The sequence below is a fragment of the Aquarana catesbeiana genome, linkage group LG01 (genome assembly GCF_042186555.1).
Source record: "Aquarana catesbeiana isolate 2022-GZ linkage group LG01, ASM4218655v1, whole genome shotgun sequence".
In the NCBI taxonomy this organism is placed as follows: domain Eukaryota; kingdom Metazoa; phylum Chordata; class Amphibia; order Anura; family Ranidae; genus Aquarana; species Aquarana catesbeiana.
The window spans coordinates 277,887,113-277,905,641 of NC_133324.1; the positions used below are offsets into that span (position 1 = coordinate 277,887,113).

Sequence of the window (18,529 nt, forward strand, 5' to 3'; positions counted from 1 at the left end):
AGCGGCTTTTAGCCGCATCGGTTGTTATATTCGGGTAGCCGATCGCCCGCTGAAAACAACGGTACCGGGATGATGCCTGCAGCTGCGGGCATCATCCCGGTATAACCCCGGAAAGCCGAGGACGCATATGTGCGTTCGGTCGGCGGGAAGGGGTTAAGGATGCCTTTAACTCACTTATTAGGTTAGTAAAAAAATGATATCTTTGTGATGGGTCAAATTGACCTGTGCAGGACATATCACAATCACCAAGTGATGTGTTGGAGTGTTATTTTGTTTGTTTTCATGATTCCATATTTTTTTCCCTGTGCTTGTTCTATAAATCTAACTGTTACTGGCCACCACAATTTTCTTGATTTCTTTTAGTGTTTCTTAAAGCCAGAAAGTTGCCATTTGAAATGCCTTTAGTTTAAGGCCATGTCTGTGATCTGCTTTTTTTCTACAACAATAAACTGAAGGAACATCCTCAGGGACTGGTGATTCCATCATTTTTGCCAGGGGTTGTATGTTTGGTTTGTTGACAGACAGAAAAGTGGGTTTGAGGGGCAGAAAAGAAGTACTGCTGGCCAAGGTGATGTAGGGCACCTCTGGGTGCACAAGCCTCTCACTTCGATGCCAAGCTTACCAGTTGAGGAAAGCTAGATTCCAATATATAGCGATTCTAGGGAAACAATGTAACCAAGAGAGCCACAGGTACTCTTAGCTTCATCCCAAGTAACAGGAAAAGTTGTAACATTTTGTACAGTAGCAAAAGAAAGTGAGTAGCCACTGAAAAGGGTGCCAGAGACAAGGGGTTGGACTGTGGGCTGACCTCTGCACTCAAGGGACAGTAGGCAAGCTGTCTAAGCACCCATCCTGAAACACAATCAGCCCCCCTCCACTTGTCCAAGTGTTTGTTGCTATTTAAAATGATTTTTATAGCATAAATATGAAACATTTTAAGACTATGTATTGTTCAGAAGCGAAGATTGGTTTGCACTTTCTTCATGCTCTATAGACTTACTCTGAAAAGAGAAAAAAAAAAAAAAAAAAAAGCAGAAGGCAGAACGAGAGACGTCTCGAAAGAGCAGCTTGCAGTGGCGACCGAGTGTTTGGAAGCAAGGCAAGAGATTTAGAAAGTAGGGCACTCAAAGTGAAACCCGCTATGGCTTCAAAGTGTGTTCAGACCATTGCAAGCTGAAGATTTGAATGACAGGTGTGCAGCCCTCATGAACAAGTCTAATGACGCCCTAACAAAGGTAATCAGCCTTTTAGTAGTGTTAAGACATGTGCCACTGTTTCTTTCCATAAGTGGGAAGCTGAAAATCTGATCAACTCCTATAGATTGACAAATTGAATCAGATAAAAGGCAAGCCATATTGTATCCAGGACACAAATGTGGTCTGACTTAAGGTGGGGGTCCCTAGAGAGGAAATAGATGCGATTCCTACACCAGCTTTGTTTAAGAGGTGGAAGCAAGTGGCTGGGAATGGTAGATTCAGTCAAATTAGGCATTTTGTTGTCAGATTGGGGTATAATGCTATGCTGTGAAGACTGACCAGCAGCAGGCCAGTGCCCCCTGGACAGCATGGAGAGAGAGGGACATGCAGAATTATTATTTCTGCTGGAAATCTCTGCCTTTCCATAAAAAAGTTACAAGGCAACAGTGGGCACCCTACAATGGCACTGCAGTCAGAAATGGCCAGATGACCAAGCCAGATAAGATGAGGCAGAGCTAGGCGATCCACTGGCGCTGACACTGCAATTTTGTTTGTTTTGGCCCTCACCCAGAAGGGATCTTCTAGGACTACCTTGTAACCATTCTCCTAGGCCATCCATGCGATATTCCGGTTTCAGCTTCTTGATCTGTCCATATGTTTGGGACAGCATACCTTTCAGACATGTTCATGTTTTTTCCTATATGCGTTTTTAATAAGATTATAATAAATTCAATATTTTTTACTATGAGACCTTTATTCTTTCCTATTTTGGGATTTCAGTGGTAACCTTAAAAGTCTCTACCCTTCTTCTCTTTCTGTTATTGCTCAATTACTGGATGTGGTACCACGCTCTGCAGTATACAGTTGTGCTCATAAGTGTACATACCCTGGCAGAATTTATGATTTCTTGACCATTTTTCAGAGAACATGGATAACACAAAAACTTTTCTATCATAGTTAATAAAATGGCTTCAGCCAAACAGTAACAACTGTGATTACTCTTTAAATCACAACAGAAACTACCCAAATGACCCTGATCAAAAGTTTACATACCCCAGTTCTTAACCACTGAAGGACTGAGCCTCTTTCTGAGATTTGTTGTTTACAAGTTAAAAACAGGTTTTTTTTTGCTAGAAAATGACTTAGAACCCCCAAACATTATAATTTTTTTTTCTAACACCCTAGAAAATAAAATGGCGTCATTGCAATACTTTGTCACACCGTATTTGCGCAGTGGTCTTACAAGTGCACTTTTTTTTGGAAAAAATGCACTTTTTTTTTAATTAAATAAGACAGCAGTAGAGTTAGCCCAATTTTTTTAATATTGTAAAAGATAATGTTATGCCGAGTAAATTGATACCCAACATGTCACGCTTCAAAATTGCGCTCGCTCGTGGAATGGAGACAAACTTTTACCCTTAAAAATCTCCACAGGCGACGTTTAAAAAATTCTACAGGTTACATGTTTTAAGTGACAGAGGAGGTCTAGTGCTTGAATTATTGCTCTTGTTCTATCGATGGCAGCTATACCTCACATGTGTGTGTCTTTTTACACTGTTAAAAAAAAAAAAAAAAAAAAAAGAAGTGTTACTTTTATTCCTATTACAAGGAATGTAAACATCCCTTGTAATAGAAAAAAAAGAATGGCAGGACCCCTTAAATATGAGATCTGGGGTCAAAAAGACCTCAGATTTCATATTTAAGGCTAAAATGCAATTTAAAAAAAAAAGGCCCTTTAAGAGCTATGGGCGAAGTGACGTTTTGACGTTGCTTCCGCCCTGCAATGATATGGAGACAGGTGGGGGCCATCTTCCCCTCACTCGTCTCCATGTCAGGCCACAGGAAGGACCCGATCACCTCCGCCACTGCCGACAGCTGCAGTAAGCGGCAGAGGGGACCGAAGCGTGGCGGGAAGCGGACCGCTTACTGAAGAGTATACCGGGGTTATGGCAGCTAGCTGCTGCCATAACAACGATATCCTCCTTCAAAGTACCGATGTATATTGTCGTAAACTGGTCCAGAAGTGGTTAATACTGTGTATTGCCCCCTTAAACATCAATGACTGCTGTAGTCAATGACAGGTCGACTTGGCCTTGTGTTTTGGAGCATTGTCATGTAGGAATGTCCAAGTACGACCCATGCGCAGCTTCCTGGCTGATGAATGCAAATGTTCCTCCAGTATTTGAGAAAATACTGCATTCATCTTGCCATCAATTTTGACCAAATTTCCTGTGCCTTTGTAGCTCACACATCCCCAAAACATCAGCGATCCACCTCCGTTTTTCACAGTAGGAATAGTGTACCTTTCATCATAGGCCTTGTTGACTCCTCGCCAAATGTAGCGTTTAGGGTTGTGGCCAAAAAGCTCAAATTTGGTCTCATCACTCCAAATGACTTTGTACCAGAAGGTTTGAGGCTTGTGTCTGTGCCGTTTGGCGCATTGTAAGCGGCATACTTTGTGGCATTTGCGTAATAATGGCTTTTTCTTCTGGCAATTCGACCATGCAGCCCATCTTTCTTCAAGTGCCTCCTTATTGCTCATCTTGAAACCACATGTTTTCAGAGAGTCCTGTATTTCACCTGAAGTTATTTGTGGGTTTTGCTTTGCATCCCGAACAATTTTCCTGGCAGTTGTGGCTGAAGTCTTAGCTGGTCTACCTGACCGTAGTTTGGTTCAACAGAACCCCTCATTTTCCACTTCTTGATTAGGGTTTGAACAATGCTGACTGGCAGTCTCAATTGCTTGGATATCTTTTTATATCCCTTTCCTGATGTATACAGTTTAACTACCTTCTCCCGCAGATCCTTTGACAATTCTTTTCCTTACCCCAGGACTCAGAACCTAGAAACGTTAGTGAAGCAATGGATGAAAGCAGCAAGGGTCTGTCAGGAGTCCAGAAACTCATTGACCTTTTATACACACACTAATTACAAGCAAACAGATCACAAGTGAGGATGGTTACCTTCAATAGCCATTCAAACACCTTTGTGTCAACTTGTGTGCATGTTATCATGCCAAAATCACCAGGGTATATAAAACTTATGGTCAGGGTCATTTGGGTAGTTTATGTTGTGATGATTTAAAAAAAAAAAAAAAAAGAGTAAACACAGTTGATTGATAATAAATGGCTTCAGCCAAACACTAACCATGAGTGAAAGAAATGTTTTTCTACTATCATTCATATTCTCTGAAATATGGCCAATGAATCAAATTCTGCCAGGGTATGTAAACTTATGAGCACAACTGTATGCCTCAGATCTTTTCTGCAGAATAGAAGAGTAGATGAAAACATTGGCGTCAAATTAAATCTGAGCATTTCATTATCTGGGAAGACAACCGACATTCATCTGGAATGTTACACAATCTGCAAATGATATTTTTTTCTCCCATTTGCAATATGGGTTTATTTCACCCTTTTTTTCGACAAAGGTTTATAGAGCTGCTGAGAAATGCTAGAGTTTATTTTTCAGAGTTTGTTTTTCCTAAATCATGTTACAAAATCAAGAGGTGAAATGTGTTGCCATGGCTATCTTAGAGATTTTTATAGCTTAAATAAGGAATGGCATTAAGACCATTTATTGTTTTAGAAGCGAAGATTGCACCATGTATATGCTAACAAACCTGTTAGACTGGTTCATGAGCTCAGAGCAGGAAGGGATTACAGGAAGTTAAGTGTAGTAGGTATTTTTTCAAAGGTGTTAGCTGGCTTCTGGAACTTGGGCTCTGAGTACCTGCAAATGAAGTAGAGGGGTGTGATTATTCTGACCCCTCCACAGACCTCCTGTGTTGTGGGAAGAGAACGCTCCTGCCACCCACGGCATTGCCGATCACAATGTCAAGACCAAGTAGACCACATCCCCCCAAAGGTTAAACAAGTCAAATCTACCTGTATGCAGCATCAGCATTTCATGCACACAGCCAGAGTGCTCTGTACATCTATATAGATATCAGTATCAAGGGATACACAACAAGTTTAGATGTTTGCAATAAGTCATCACAACTCAAACATAAGGCTCCAGAGATTTGGAAATGGGGACCAACCCAGGTGGTGGAGGGATCCCTTTTGAGAGAACATGCACATTCTAACCTGGGCTGACAGTCGCTAAGGGTAAAACCAGCCAATTCAAACAGATTTAAAGAGGGGTTCTAGATGCCCATCAGTAAAATCCTCAAAGGTCAGCATTCCCTAAGTCAATTTAATGGTGTGCTTGAGGTGGATTACTAGTACATTTACAGTGGAAACAGACTACCAGTTTACCAATTCCCTCAAAAAAGGAGAAACAGTCAGAACTCTCAGGGACTTCCCATTCTGTATAGATATCTATATTAAACAGCAGGTTTAGTGAAAAGGTATTTGAAGCTGTAGGATGCCTAACAGACTCAATGCCTGGAACAGCACATGGGATCCTCCAGAAGCCGCATAAAATGCACTGAGTCATGGGTTGTACAATGCCCTGTAAACTGTGATGGCAGGAGACTGCATGGGCTTAAAATAGCCACTTTAGAGCTAGATTCATAGTCCCATCAGTCCAATTCAGAGATGGTAAGAAGTACCACAGGCGCAGCCTTATATAAGGGCTCAGGAGGCAAGAGTGTCTGTAGGGGATGATGTTGAAGCACATTTCGAGCGTCTGTGGGCACAGTGCCCCAGTAGCATAGCACAAGTCGCTAGAAAGTTCAAAAATCCAAAAGGAGCTGAGGACAACTCTGACGACCCTGTAACAATAGAAGTCTCAGGATCCAGATTACAGGTGGCTGTTCTTACTAGATATAACAGATGAATGCCCCTATATTCACCAGGCGAGATGGGCTGGGGCCACCCATAGCAGTGGGACTGTCCTCTCTGGGTCTTAGCTAGTACATGTTGCTTCCCTTAAGTGATAATACAACCAGACCCTTCAAGGAGCATATGCGGGATGGTGCTTCCTCTAAGCCAGTGATGGCGAACCTTGGCACACAAGAGGTTTTGGAACTACATTTCCCATGATGCTTAACTACCCTGCAGAGTGCATGAGCATCATGGGAAATGTAATTCCAAAACATCTGGGGTGCCAAGGTTTGCTAACACTGTTCTAGGCTGAATGGTGGTAAAGACTGAAGATTGTCTATGCGTTGCTCCACCCAGGGGATGACATCGGCACTTGGGCACTTTTAACCCTTCCCGTACTGAAATTGGCAGTGGCAAGAGTTTTAAAAAGGCACTCAGCAATGTAAAAGTGTTTAAGCCCAAACAGCCGACTTGCAAAGAATCTTTAGAGAGGGTCACACTTGGGGCTGTGGTACAGCTCTGGACCTGCAAAGTGCTTTGTGGCTAACAGTACACACAGTTCTGGAAGGAGCCACAATGCAACTCCTCAGTGCCCAGAGGTCACATTCCAGGATCACCTTGCACCATCAAGTCCAGTGGGGTCAAGGAACAGTGAAAGCTGTATGCTTCTTTGAGTGTGTGTGTGTGTGTGTGTGTGTGTGTGTGTGTGTGTGTGTGTGTAAGTAATAGAGAGATATATCTCTACATCTTTAAAATTTCTTTAATGGTACATGACGGGACACAGCGCCATAGTAGTTACTATGTGGGTTATAGGCCACCTTCAGGTGCTGGACACTGGCACACCCTAAACAGGAAGTTGCCTCCCTATATAACCCCTTCCATACCGGGAGTACCTCAGTTTTGTAGCAAAGCAATACACGTGTATACTAGAAAGAGGGGCGGGACCTCTGTGTCCCGCAATGTACTTCAAAAGAAAAGGATTTTACAGGTAAGCTGTTATAAAAATCCTATTTTCTTTAATTGTACATCACAGGACACAGAGCCATAGTAGTTACTATGTGGGATGTCCCATAGCAATGCCAACTGAGGGGAGGAAGACACAAAATAAGGGCAACATGAGACTAGAGGAGTTATACTGCCTGCAGCACACTACGCCCCAAAGGCGATATCCTCATGCCTTTTTACATTCACCTGATAGAATCTGGTAAATGTATGGATTGAGGACCAAGTTGCGGCCTTGCAAATTTGAGCCATGGAGGCTTAGTGATGCACTGCCCACGGAGCGAGTTTGAATTTGAGAGGATGGAATCTACCTCTTTAAACCATAAGCTTGAACGATTACTTGTTGAATCCATTTAGAAATAGTAGATTTCGATACTGCCTGTCCTCTTTTAGGACGTTCAGGCAATATGAACAAAACATCAGTTTCCCGAATCTGATCAGTCGCCTTTAAGTAGACTGACTGCTCTTACCACATCTAGAGAATGTAGTGATTTTTCTTCCATAGAACAGGGTTCCAGAAAAAAATGGAGATGAAAGATAAAAACCTGATACTACCTTCGGTAAAAAGTTAGGATGAGGACGCAATACTAACTTATCCTTGTGAATAATAATATCATGGCTCTTTACAAGAAAGAGCAGCCAACTCGGATACCCTTCTTGCAGAAGGTATGGTTACCAGAAAAAACTATTTTCCTTGCCAAAAAAAGGACAAAGGGAATATGTCGTATCGGCTCAAAAAAAGCTGTTTTTGTAATGCCGTCAGAACTAAAAATTCAAGTCCCAAGGGATCAGGGGTGACCTAACCGGAGGCTTAAGCCGCGTTACTCCCTGAATAAAGCTACGAACCAGAGAATGCGAAGTGGTCGTTGAAAAAACAACAATAAGGCCGAGACCTGTCCTTTGAAAGTACTCAAGGCCAGCTTTATTTCTAACCCCATCTGCAGAAGGTCAAGGATTCTACCCATGTCCTATTTCCTGGGGTACCAACCCCTGGTTTCATACCAGGAGACATATGCTTTCCAGACTCCATAATATACGATTATGGAGGCAGGCTTCCTTGCATTAACCAAGGTAGATACCACTGAACCGGACAGCCCACGTTTCCTCAGAATGTGGGTCTCAATTGCCAAACGGTTAAATTTAGCGTTTGATAGGCAAGATGGAATCCTGGACCTTGCGAGAGAAGGTCTGGACATGGTGGTAGGGTCCCATGGGACCCCTACCGCCAACCTTACGATCTCTGCATACCAAGATCTTCTGGGCCACAAGAATCACAGACTTCCCTTTCTGCTTGATCCTGCGAAGAAGTCGTGGATGCAGACAGAAAAGGAGGGAATGCATTAAACAGTAAAACTGATTCCACGGGAACACCAAGGCACCTGTTCCACATGCTAACGGATGCTTTGTTTTTAACACAAAGTTGACAATCTCTTTGTTGAGCCTGGACGCAAACAGATCTATGTCTGGAATCCCCCATCTTTTGACCTATTGTCAGAAGATATCGGGGTGAAGGAACTAGAGGTCTATTGGCAACATAAAGTTACTAGGAGCTTGCCAGAACCTGGGCCTGCTGAACAGGGATAACTTTGAGCACCTGTTTAAAACTGGTCTCTCAAGGATTTGACATATACCCAAAATTACTGTCAGCAAAGGCTGAGACACTCAGCCTGTCAGGAAAACTTTATTTTTTTTTTCTAATAGGAATTCCAACTCTTTAGCCGTTGGATCCCTAAGTATTTGAGCATTGTCTGCCGGACAAGTCAAACTTTTAATCAGAAGATATAGCAGCGTCAATTGCTGGTATCTTTCCACCTTTAGAAAGTTTTTTCCTCCATAGGATTAAGTATGAAAAACTTTTTAGGAGGGAAAAAATGCTTATCTGGGTGATCCCACTCAGTATACATGAACTTTCCCAACAATGACAGGAAAGGCATGCACAGCTTTTGAGGAGGCTTTAGCGAACGCAAAAGAAGAAGAGGACGCTCAGTTAAGGGTAGCATAAAATGTCAAGCGGGCCAATTCAGTAAGAAACTGCACCCACAATGTGAAGCTTGAGGGAGATCCCTTTAGCCCCCTTTGGGGTGTTTCTAGCCCCCCCTTCCAACCATAGCCCGATGCACAAAAGCAGAGGTACTACCAGAAGGATCTCATCCACTGCTTGAGCAATAGTCCAGCCATGAGAGTAGTACGTGTCAAAATAGGAATGCCTGTGTCACCAAACCTCTTTCATGCCCCTCTTTGCTCGTGTCCCTGCAACAACTTGCAGCCAGCATAAACATACTCCCGCGCTGGCGTTGGAGGACGCCAACGCCGCGCCAAGCACCGCCCCTTCCTCTTTCAAAAGAGCTTCTCCACGCTAGGCTCCGACGGGATCGGCTTGTGTATGAGGGAGGGATGCGAGGAGGAAACCTGAGAGCCGCCGCCGTGCAGGGGCTGTGGACGAAAACGGTGTGGCCGATCGTTTTAGCTCTCCCCTTCCCTGTGAAGAGGGGGAGAGCTTAACCCAGGTAGGGGGCGTCTGGTGGAAGCAAACCCCCCCCAAAACTCACCGGAGGTCTGAGCTGCTTGCCGGAGGATAAGAGCCTGCTGCTTCCTGATACAGTGTGATCTGAGGAAAGCATGAAAAGGTACATGTTCCATACAGCCCCCAGTGGTGACACTTAGGCATGACAACATTTTTTTTTTTTTAAAGGAGACATTTTATAAGAAAAATTTAAAAAATTTCTTAGAAAAACTACACTTAACTTTCCCGCCACAGGGTTTTCTGTGGTAAAACCAACAGACCCAATCTTCACCCTTCACACGGTGGGTTCCCTTAACAAACCTTCAGGAACCAGGGACCCTCGGGGAACCCACATTCCTGGACCTGTAATACAGTTGTATGCAAAAGTTTAGGAACCCCTGACAATTTCCATAATTGTCATTTATAAATATTTGGATGTTTGGATCAGCAATTTCATTTTGATCTATCAAATAACTGAAGGACACAGTAATATTTCAGTAGTGAAATGAGGTTTATTGGATTAACAGAAAATGCGCAATATGCATCAAAATGAAATTAGACAGGTGTATAAAATTTGGACACCCTTGTCATTTTGTTGATTTGAATACATACCTGTAACTACTTAGCACTGATTAATTGGAACACACAATTGGTTTGGTGAGCTCATTAAGCCTTGAACTTCATAGACAGGTGCATCCAATCAAAAGATAAGGTATTTAAGGTGGCCAATTTCCAGTGGTTGTTCTTTGACTCTCCTCTGAAGAGTGGCAACATGGGGCCTCAAAACTCTCAAATGACCTGAAAACAAAGACTGTTCTACATTATGGTTTAGGGGAAGTCTACAAAAAGTTAATCGCAGAGATACAAGCAGTCAGTGTCCACTGTGAGGAACATAGTGAGGAAATGGAAGACCACAGGCACAGTTCTTGTTAAGGCCAGAAGTGGCAGGCCACATAAAATATTGGAGAGGCGAAGGATGGTGAGAACGGTAAAACACAGCCCACGGACCACCTCCAAAGACCTACAACATCAACTTGCTGCAGATGGTGTCACTGTGCATCCTTCAGCAATTCAGCACACTTTGCACAGGGAGAAGCTGTATTATGGGAGAGTGATGCGAAAGAAGCCTTTTCTGCACACACGCCACAAACTGAGTCGCTTTGAGGTATGCAAACGCACATTTGGACAAGCCAGCTTCATTTTGGAATAAGGTGCTGTGGACTGAAACAAAGATTGAGTTATTTGGTCATAACAAGGGGCATTATGCATGGCGGCAAAAGAATACAGCATTCCAAGAAAAACACTTGCTATCCACAGTAAAATTTGGTGGAGGTTCCATCACACTGTGGGGCTGTGTGGCCAGTGCTGGTACTGGAAATCTGGTTAAAGTTGAGGGTCGCATGGATTCCAATCAATATCAGCAGATTCTTGAGAATAATGTTGAGGAATCAGTCACAAAGTTGAAGTTACGCCGGGGCTGGATATTTCAACAAGACGACCCAAAACACTGCTCAAAATCTACTCGGGCATTTAGGCAGAGGAACAAGTACAATGTTCTGGAATGGCCATCCCAGTCCCCAGACCTAAATATCATATAACATCTGTGGGGTTATTTGAAGCGTGCTGTCCATGCTCGGCAACCATCAAACCTAACTGAACTGGAGATGTTTTGTAAGGAGAACGGTCCAAAATACATTAATCCAGAATCCAGACACTCATTACAGGCTATAGGAAGCATCTAGAAGCTGTTATTTCTGCTAAAGGAGGCTCTACTAAATATTGATGTGATTTTTCTGTTGGGGTGCCCAAATTTATGCACCTGTCCAATTTTGTTTTGATACATATTGCGCATTTTCTGTTAATCCAATAAACCTCATTTCACTACTGAAATATTACTGTGTCCTTCAGTTATTTGATAGATCAAAATGAAATTGTTGATCCAAAACACCCAAATATTTATAAATGACAATCATGGAAATTGTCAGGGGCTCCTAAACTTTTGCATACGACTGTAGCACCCCGCCAGTAAAACTCTTTGGCTTAAATTACCAAAGTACTGGATCCCGGGGTCCAGCTCTCTAAAAAGAGAAGCGTTACAGGCAAAACCTTGTTTCTTCCGCCACGAGGCCCAGGCACCATTCAATTCGGCCTAAAAGACACTTTGAACGGATCCGGCTGCATAGCTAGCCTCAGCAAGGATTGCTCCAGTACTCCTGGTATGGGAGGAGTTATATAGGGAGGCAACTTCCTGTTTAGGGTGTGCCAGTGTCCAGCACATGAAGGTGGCCTATAACCCACATAGTAACTACTATGGCTCTGTGTCCCGTGATGTACCATTAAAGAAATTTTAAAGATGTAGAGATATATCTCTATATTATACACACACACACATCCCAAGAAATATTGATTGAAGGAAAAATTTCACCAAAATAAAGGCTAGCAAAAAAAAATTGTCCAACCGTGTAGGAGACCAGGGAGAAAATAAAAAGAAAACTTTTTTTTTCCCTGTTTGCCAGCGTCCAAATCCCTTCTAAGTGGCAGTATAACCAGACCATCTGCATTGCTGTGTCCTTCAACTGAGAATAAAAAAACAAAACAAGAAAAAAACTTTACATCAAGTTTCTTTCTAATTCACACGTGTTGTACTGGTCTTGCAGTTCAGAGAGGGTAGGTAGATCTGACATCTTGCATTAGCTGATGCAGAGGATGTATCAAGCATATCAGCCTCAACTCTTCACAATGGTCACAACAGCAGTAGCAGTGATCAGTGTATAAACAAAAGTCTTGTCAAGTACCTCCTTTGTGAATATAGTTTACCATCATTTCATTTCTGCTTCATCTTCATTTATGTCCAAAGGACATAATATATACAGAAACAATAGCAATATTGTGGAAAATTATAAATACCCATGTAGCGTCGATTCAATAGCAGCTTTACGCCACTCGTCCTTTGATTGCACCAGAGTTTAGGGTAATTTGAGGTTTAAAATCCTAACCACTGATCAGGGATGCATCATTATGGATAGCGTGAATAAGAACACTCTAAGGCACCAGCTTTCTGTCAGTGAAAGCAAACAGACTACGCTGGTCTTCTCACCAAAGTAGAAAGCTCTTTGGTGAGCTCCTGCTTTTTTTTTTTTTTTTTTTTTTTTTTTTTTCACATTCCCCAATCTGGTCAGCTTTTTTTTGTTTAACTCACTGTCTTGTAGGAAGAAAATACGGAGTTAGACTTACCGGTAATTATTTCCAGCAGTCTTCCAGGACAGCCCTTGAGAGATGGCTCTCCTCCCATTGCCAGAGGAAACACGTTGCCATTCAGTCTAATGCCCTGTACACACGATCGGACATTTCGACAACAAAATCCATGGATTTTTTCAGACAGATGTTGGCTCAAACTTGTCTTGCGTACACACGGTCGCACAAAGTTGTCGGAAAATCCGATTGTTCTGAACGCGGTGACGTAAAACACGTACGTCAGGACTATAAACGGGGCAGTAGCCAAATGCTTTCATCTCTTAATTTATTCTGAGCATGCGTGGCACTTTGTGCGTCGGATTTGTGTAGATTTAAACAATCGGATTTTGTTGTCGGAAAATTTTATATCCTGCTCTCAAACTTTGTGTGTAGGAAATTCCGACGGAAAAAGTCCGATGGAGCCCACACACGATCGGAATTTCCGACAACACAATCCGATCGCACTTTTTCTGTCGGAAAATCCGACCGTGTGTACAGGGCATAAAAGGCAGTCCCTCATCACCAAGAACCAAAGGATGGAACTGAAAAATATAAATCAGAACTGGTAATATCAATTCACCATTTTAATTCAAGGGTGGGAATGTGCTGTCCTGGAAGACTACTGGAAACAGAGTTACGGGTAAGTCTAACGCCGGTTTTCCCCAGTCTTCCAGGACAGCCCTTGGGAGGATCCCCAAGTACTCACCAGATTAGATTGGATTGGGGGGTACCACAGCTTGGAGGACCTTCCTCCCAAAAGCCTGGTCCCTACTAGACAGTAGATCTAGTCGGTAGTGCCTTGTAAAAGGTATTAAAGCTTGACCATGTGGCTGCTTTGCAGATCTGCTTCGGGGTGGCACCAGCCTTTTCCACCCAGGACGCTGAGAGCGATCTTGTGGAGTGTGCCTTAATACCCCCAAGAGGTTTTATCCAGTATTCTTTACCCCTCTGTAATAGCCAACTTAATCCATCTAGTTAAAGTGACTTTAGAGGCCTTTAGACCCTTACGATTACTGGAGAGCAGGACAAAGTGAATCCGCTCTCCTAAACACCCTAGAAAACACCTCACGTCCAGCAAGTGGAATTGCCTCTGTATGAAGCATTTTGACAGAACGTAGGTAAAACAATGTCCTGGGACTTATGACATTTAGATGCCACTTTTGGCAGGAACCCCGGATCTGTTCTTAGGATGACTATCGTCCAAGATCTGATGGAAAGAGCTTGCAATTCACTCACCCTACGGGCCTTAAGTGATCGCAACCTGGAGCACTGTCTTAAGCATGAGCAGTCTTAAAGAAGCCTCCTAGGTTGGTTCGAAGGATGCCCCCAAAAAGGCCCCGAGGACTACAGATAGATCCCAGGTCGGTTGCAACTGCTTTACAGGACCTTGCTATAAGCGGATCTTCCTGATTTTCTAGGGACACACTCAAGGCAGCGACCTGTACTTTGCGGCAATACTCAATCTATCCCTTCAAGAAACTCTAGGATGCTAGTTGTGCTCTTGCTTTCCTTCCTTCTACTATCTAACCAGGCATTACATTTTTTCCAGATTTTGCCATAGATAGCTCTGGTGACTGGTTTTCAACTCTGAAGTAATGTTCGTATAACCCTCTGATAGTCTCTTGCTCCTAAGGACTTCTTCCTCAGTAGCCACACTGATAGTTTTAATGTGGCAGTTTGTGGATGCAGTAGAGGTCCCTGAGAAAGAAGGTCTTGTCTGAGGGGTAGCCTCAGAGGGGGCTGGGTCTGCTAACTTTAGAAGCGTTGTAAACCATGGCCTCTTGGGCCAGAATGGTGCTACCAAGATTAAAACATGTCTCCTAGAAATTTTGCTAAAATCCTCGGAATGAGGTGAAGGGCAGGAAATGCACAAGCCAGGCTGAAGATCCAGGGGTTCTGCAGAGCGTCCACCGCCAGAGGTTGAACTCCTGGGCATAACGAAAAGAAACTTGGAACTTTTGCATTTTTTCCTGGTTGCAAACAGATCTACTTCTGGTTTCCCCCAGTAAGCCACTATGTAGTCGAATACTTCTGGATTCAGAGACCACTCTTGATTTGAAACTTGTTGTTCTGCACTCCCTTCAGATGCAGCGCAGAGATGGATTTTAGGTTGTTTTTCTGCTCACTGAAAAATGTACTTTGTTGCTAATCTCAGCCAGGGACTTTTGGTACCCCCTTGTTTGTTGATATATGCTACAGCTGTCATATTGGACCTGGAAGTGGTGACCCTGGACCGTTTCCTTAAAGGCTAGTAAAGCTGAGAATAGCCGTCAGCTCTTTCCAATTGGAGAACTTTTTCCTCTGGGGTCCACTTGCTTTGGGCCCAGCAAGTGTTGAGATGGGGTCCCCAACTCCAACTGCTGGCATCTGTGGTCAGTATGGATGTGATGGGTAGTATCCAATGTACCCCTTTGTGAAGGTTCTCCCTTTCTTTCCACTACCAATGCTGACATTACTTCCCTCACTGTGCAGCTGCGACTGGATAGAAGGCAAGACATCCTCTGTTTCAGCCTGGATATCTTCTCTTCCGGAAGCACAATCTTCTGATCTCTGGATTGAATGTTGTAACCCAAAAAGAATGGTTTGCGCTGGGTTTGGAGTTGTGTTATATCCAGATCCCGACGAAGCTCCTTCTCTGAGCGGGCCATAAGGAGTAGACTGTCCAAATATGGCACGATCAAGATGGACTGGAGTCTCAAGGGGACTAATACTTCAGCCAGAACTTTGGTGAAAATTCTCAGGGATGGTGACAGTCCGAAGGTAAGTGGCTCTGCGTGCTGGAAGTGGTAAATCTTGCCATCGATTTGAGCAAGAACTTTTTGACATTCCCTCTTTATTAGAATATGTAGATAGGCATCTTTTAGATCCAAAGTTGCTATTAAAACGTTTTTGCAGAAGACTTTTGATCAAATAAATGGACTCCATGCAAAAAATTTTTATCGATGGATAAGTTCAGGGACCAGAGGTACACAATTAGTCTGAACTTTCCGGATGGCTTCTTTATCACAAATACGTGCGAATAGAAACTGTCCCCCTGTTCCCGAACTGGGACTGGCACCAATAAATCTTGATCTACCTGGCTTTCTCTAGTCTCTTGGTAGTTATGTAACAAGAAACTTGGAGGGCGGATCTTTGTGAAATTCTAGGGCATAACCCCACCTTAAAATGTTGACCTCAAATGAATTTGTGTTCATGTCCCACTGTGGGAGAAACCTCTTTAAGTCTTCATCCCACCTGAAGCCTGACGTCACGGCGGCTTGGGGTTCTGACTGGGGTGGTTAAAAAGTATGCCTCCTTTTCCATTCCCTTTTTTCCTGACCAATGCTTCTTTGGTCTGAAGCCCTTATCTGCTTTTCGGGGGCTTTTTTGGAAGAAGACGAAAAAACTTCCTTTGAATTTTTTGTGGGGAAGGTCTTTTTATCCGCTGTTCTTTCCAGGGTGGTGTCCAATTCTGGACCGCAGACCAAGTCTCCAGTAAAGGGGACACTGCACAAGCGCATTTTGAAAGCCATGTCTCTCCCCTCCCCCAAGTCTTCATTCAGACTGACCTACTGGCTACTACTGAGTGCCATGGTCGCTTCTGATTTAAGCAGGTTTGTAATGCACTGCCTGCACAAGGCTCTATTAAAGCTTGAAGAAAGCTTGCTACCACAATTTGGGAACTTCTTGCGGCCAGACTTGTCCTCCCTGTCTTTTGCCTGCAACAGAGAAACAGGTAAGGTGTGTTAGCTACCGAGCCCCCCCTCTTTAACACCCGTGCTGCACATCAGTCAACTGCTGCAAACTCCTTGGGACAGTGAGGGGTACACCACCATGGGGTTCCCTAGTCCAGACATACAACCACCACCACAAATGGTAAAATAGCACAGCATGGGGCTTGCCCAGCAGCCTACTTGTTCTTGGCTGGTGCCTGCCTCCGCTGGAGTGTCCTGGGGATATGCCTCCATGGTCCCACCGCTAGTCCGGTATTGCTGGACGCTGGTCGGGAGTTTTCTAGGCCCAGCCTAACCTTCCCCTCCTCCTGGCACCCTGGAGACCCAGAAATCTCTGCGTGCAGTGATGACGCTGTTCCACTGGACATGACGCGTACGGCGTCTCCGGCCCAGCTGCGTCTGAAACAACCAGGAGATGAAGTGGATGTCCCCGCCAGGCAGCACTGCCCCACCACTTCACCCGATCAACCTGTGCTGCACATGCGCACCCTGGGGGAACCTGCACCAACCTGCCACTGGCCCTCAACAGGTACGGGAAGGAGGGGGGCAACGGGTCTGCTCCTGTCTGCTGAACTGTAGCCGGGCCAAAAAGCAATGGTAAGGACTAACAGAGCACTGTCAGATAGGACCGAGTCCCCCTGTCCGGTCTCCTCACCCTTCAGGCAGCCCGGAGAGATGTAGTCCTCCTTTCCTGGTCCCTCAGCAACATGTTCTTTCGACGGAGGAAACAAATGACTGACCATGGGCCTGAGGGACGCCTTTTAACCGGTTCAGCCCCAGACCATTTGGCTGGCCAAAGACCAGAGCACTTTTTGCGATTCGGCACTGCGTCGCTTTAACTGACAACTGCGTGGTTGTGCAACGTGACTCCCAAACAAAATCGACGTCATTATTTCCCCTCAGAGAACCGGAAACTGTTTACACACACAGTTCCGGGTTCTCCTTTTCCCCCGAGAAATAGCGGGAGCCCGGCGATGATCGAGACAGGCGGGCACTTGCATTGGCTCGAGGGAGCAGGCGGTGGGGCGTAGTTGCCACAGGGGAAAGCGACGTTACATAACGTAGTTTCGCCCAGCCGTGCTATTCTGCCGCAGTACAACTGTGGCGGCTGGTCGGCATGTGGTTAAGATGAATGGCAACGTGTTTCCTGCGGCAATGGGAGAAGCTCCATCTCTCAAGGGCTGTCCTGGAAGACGGCTAGGGAAAGAAGACATAACAGTGAGACCTTGCAGTCCTTCATGCATTATCTAGCACCATTTGGATCTCCTAGCTTTTTTCAGCTGTACTAAAGAATTTTCAGTGCAGACCACCGTAGCCACTGGGGAAATCAGGTGACAGGACTGGAGCATCCTCACTAAGTATAGACAGACATGTTTCCTTTACAGGGTAGTTAGAAAAGGGCTTAGAATAGGAGCAGTTTTAAGTATAGTTCGTATTTGACTGAACTATAAGCATGTACTGCTACATGGGTTTGGACCACCAGTCATTTATCCCCTGTGAGGTGAAGTCTCGACTTGAACATTAGAGGTAGAATGCACAAAGCGCAAACCCTTCCAGTGCAGAGTTTTGCCTCAAAGTCCACTTGTGCAGTGGATCATAAAAAGCAATGGATCAACCTTTAGGTATGCTTCATTGCTGCAGCCCTCTGGGAATCTAGTAGAGCACACACGCATAGTGCATTACTGAAGATTTATTGTAAAAAAATTAAGCATTGTGGGATGCATCCCCTTCTTCGAAGCTCTGAAGGTGGTGGTGTGTCCCGCAAAACGCATCAGCTTGCCAGCGCAGCGTTATGTTTTTAGCCAAACTATTCCTAAACCCTAGATTGAGATTTAGTGTCATACAAGGCCTGTATACATTTATTTTTGTGAGTATCCTTTTGGCTGTATGTTTTGTACAATAAACCTTTGGTAATTCACGCATGCGCGCCCTCCTAGGTGTTTTTACGGTTGCCTATTAGGGTACTTTCACACTGAGGCGCTTTTGGAGGCATTTTAGCGCTAAAAATTGTGCCTGAAAAAAGCCTGAGTGCTTTCACACTGGGGCAGTGCGATTGATGAGAAAAAAAAGTCCTGCAAGCAGCATCTCCCAAAACTCCCTGCCCATTGAATG

General features: G+C 44.3%; 1 protein-coding gene across 1 annotated transcript in view; it reads right to left on the reverse strand.

Moving 5' to 3' along the window:
• Positions 1-18,529, reverse strand: part of MAPK1 (mitogen-activated protein kinase 1) — a 135,339-nt gene that overhangs the window by 20,895 nt on the left and 95,915 nt on the right. The gene's annotated exons all lie outside the window — the stretch shown is intronic.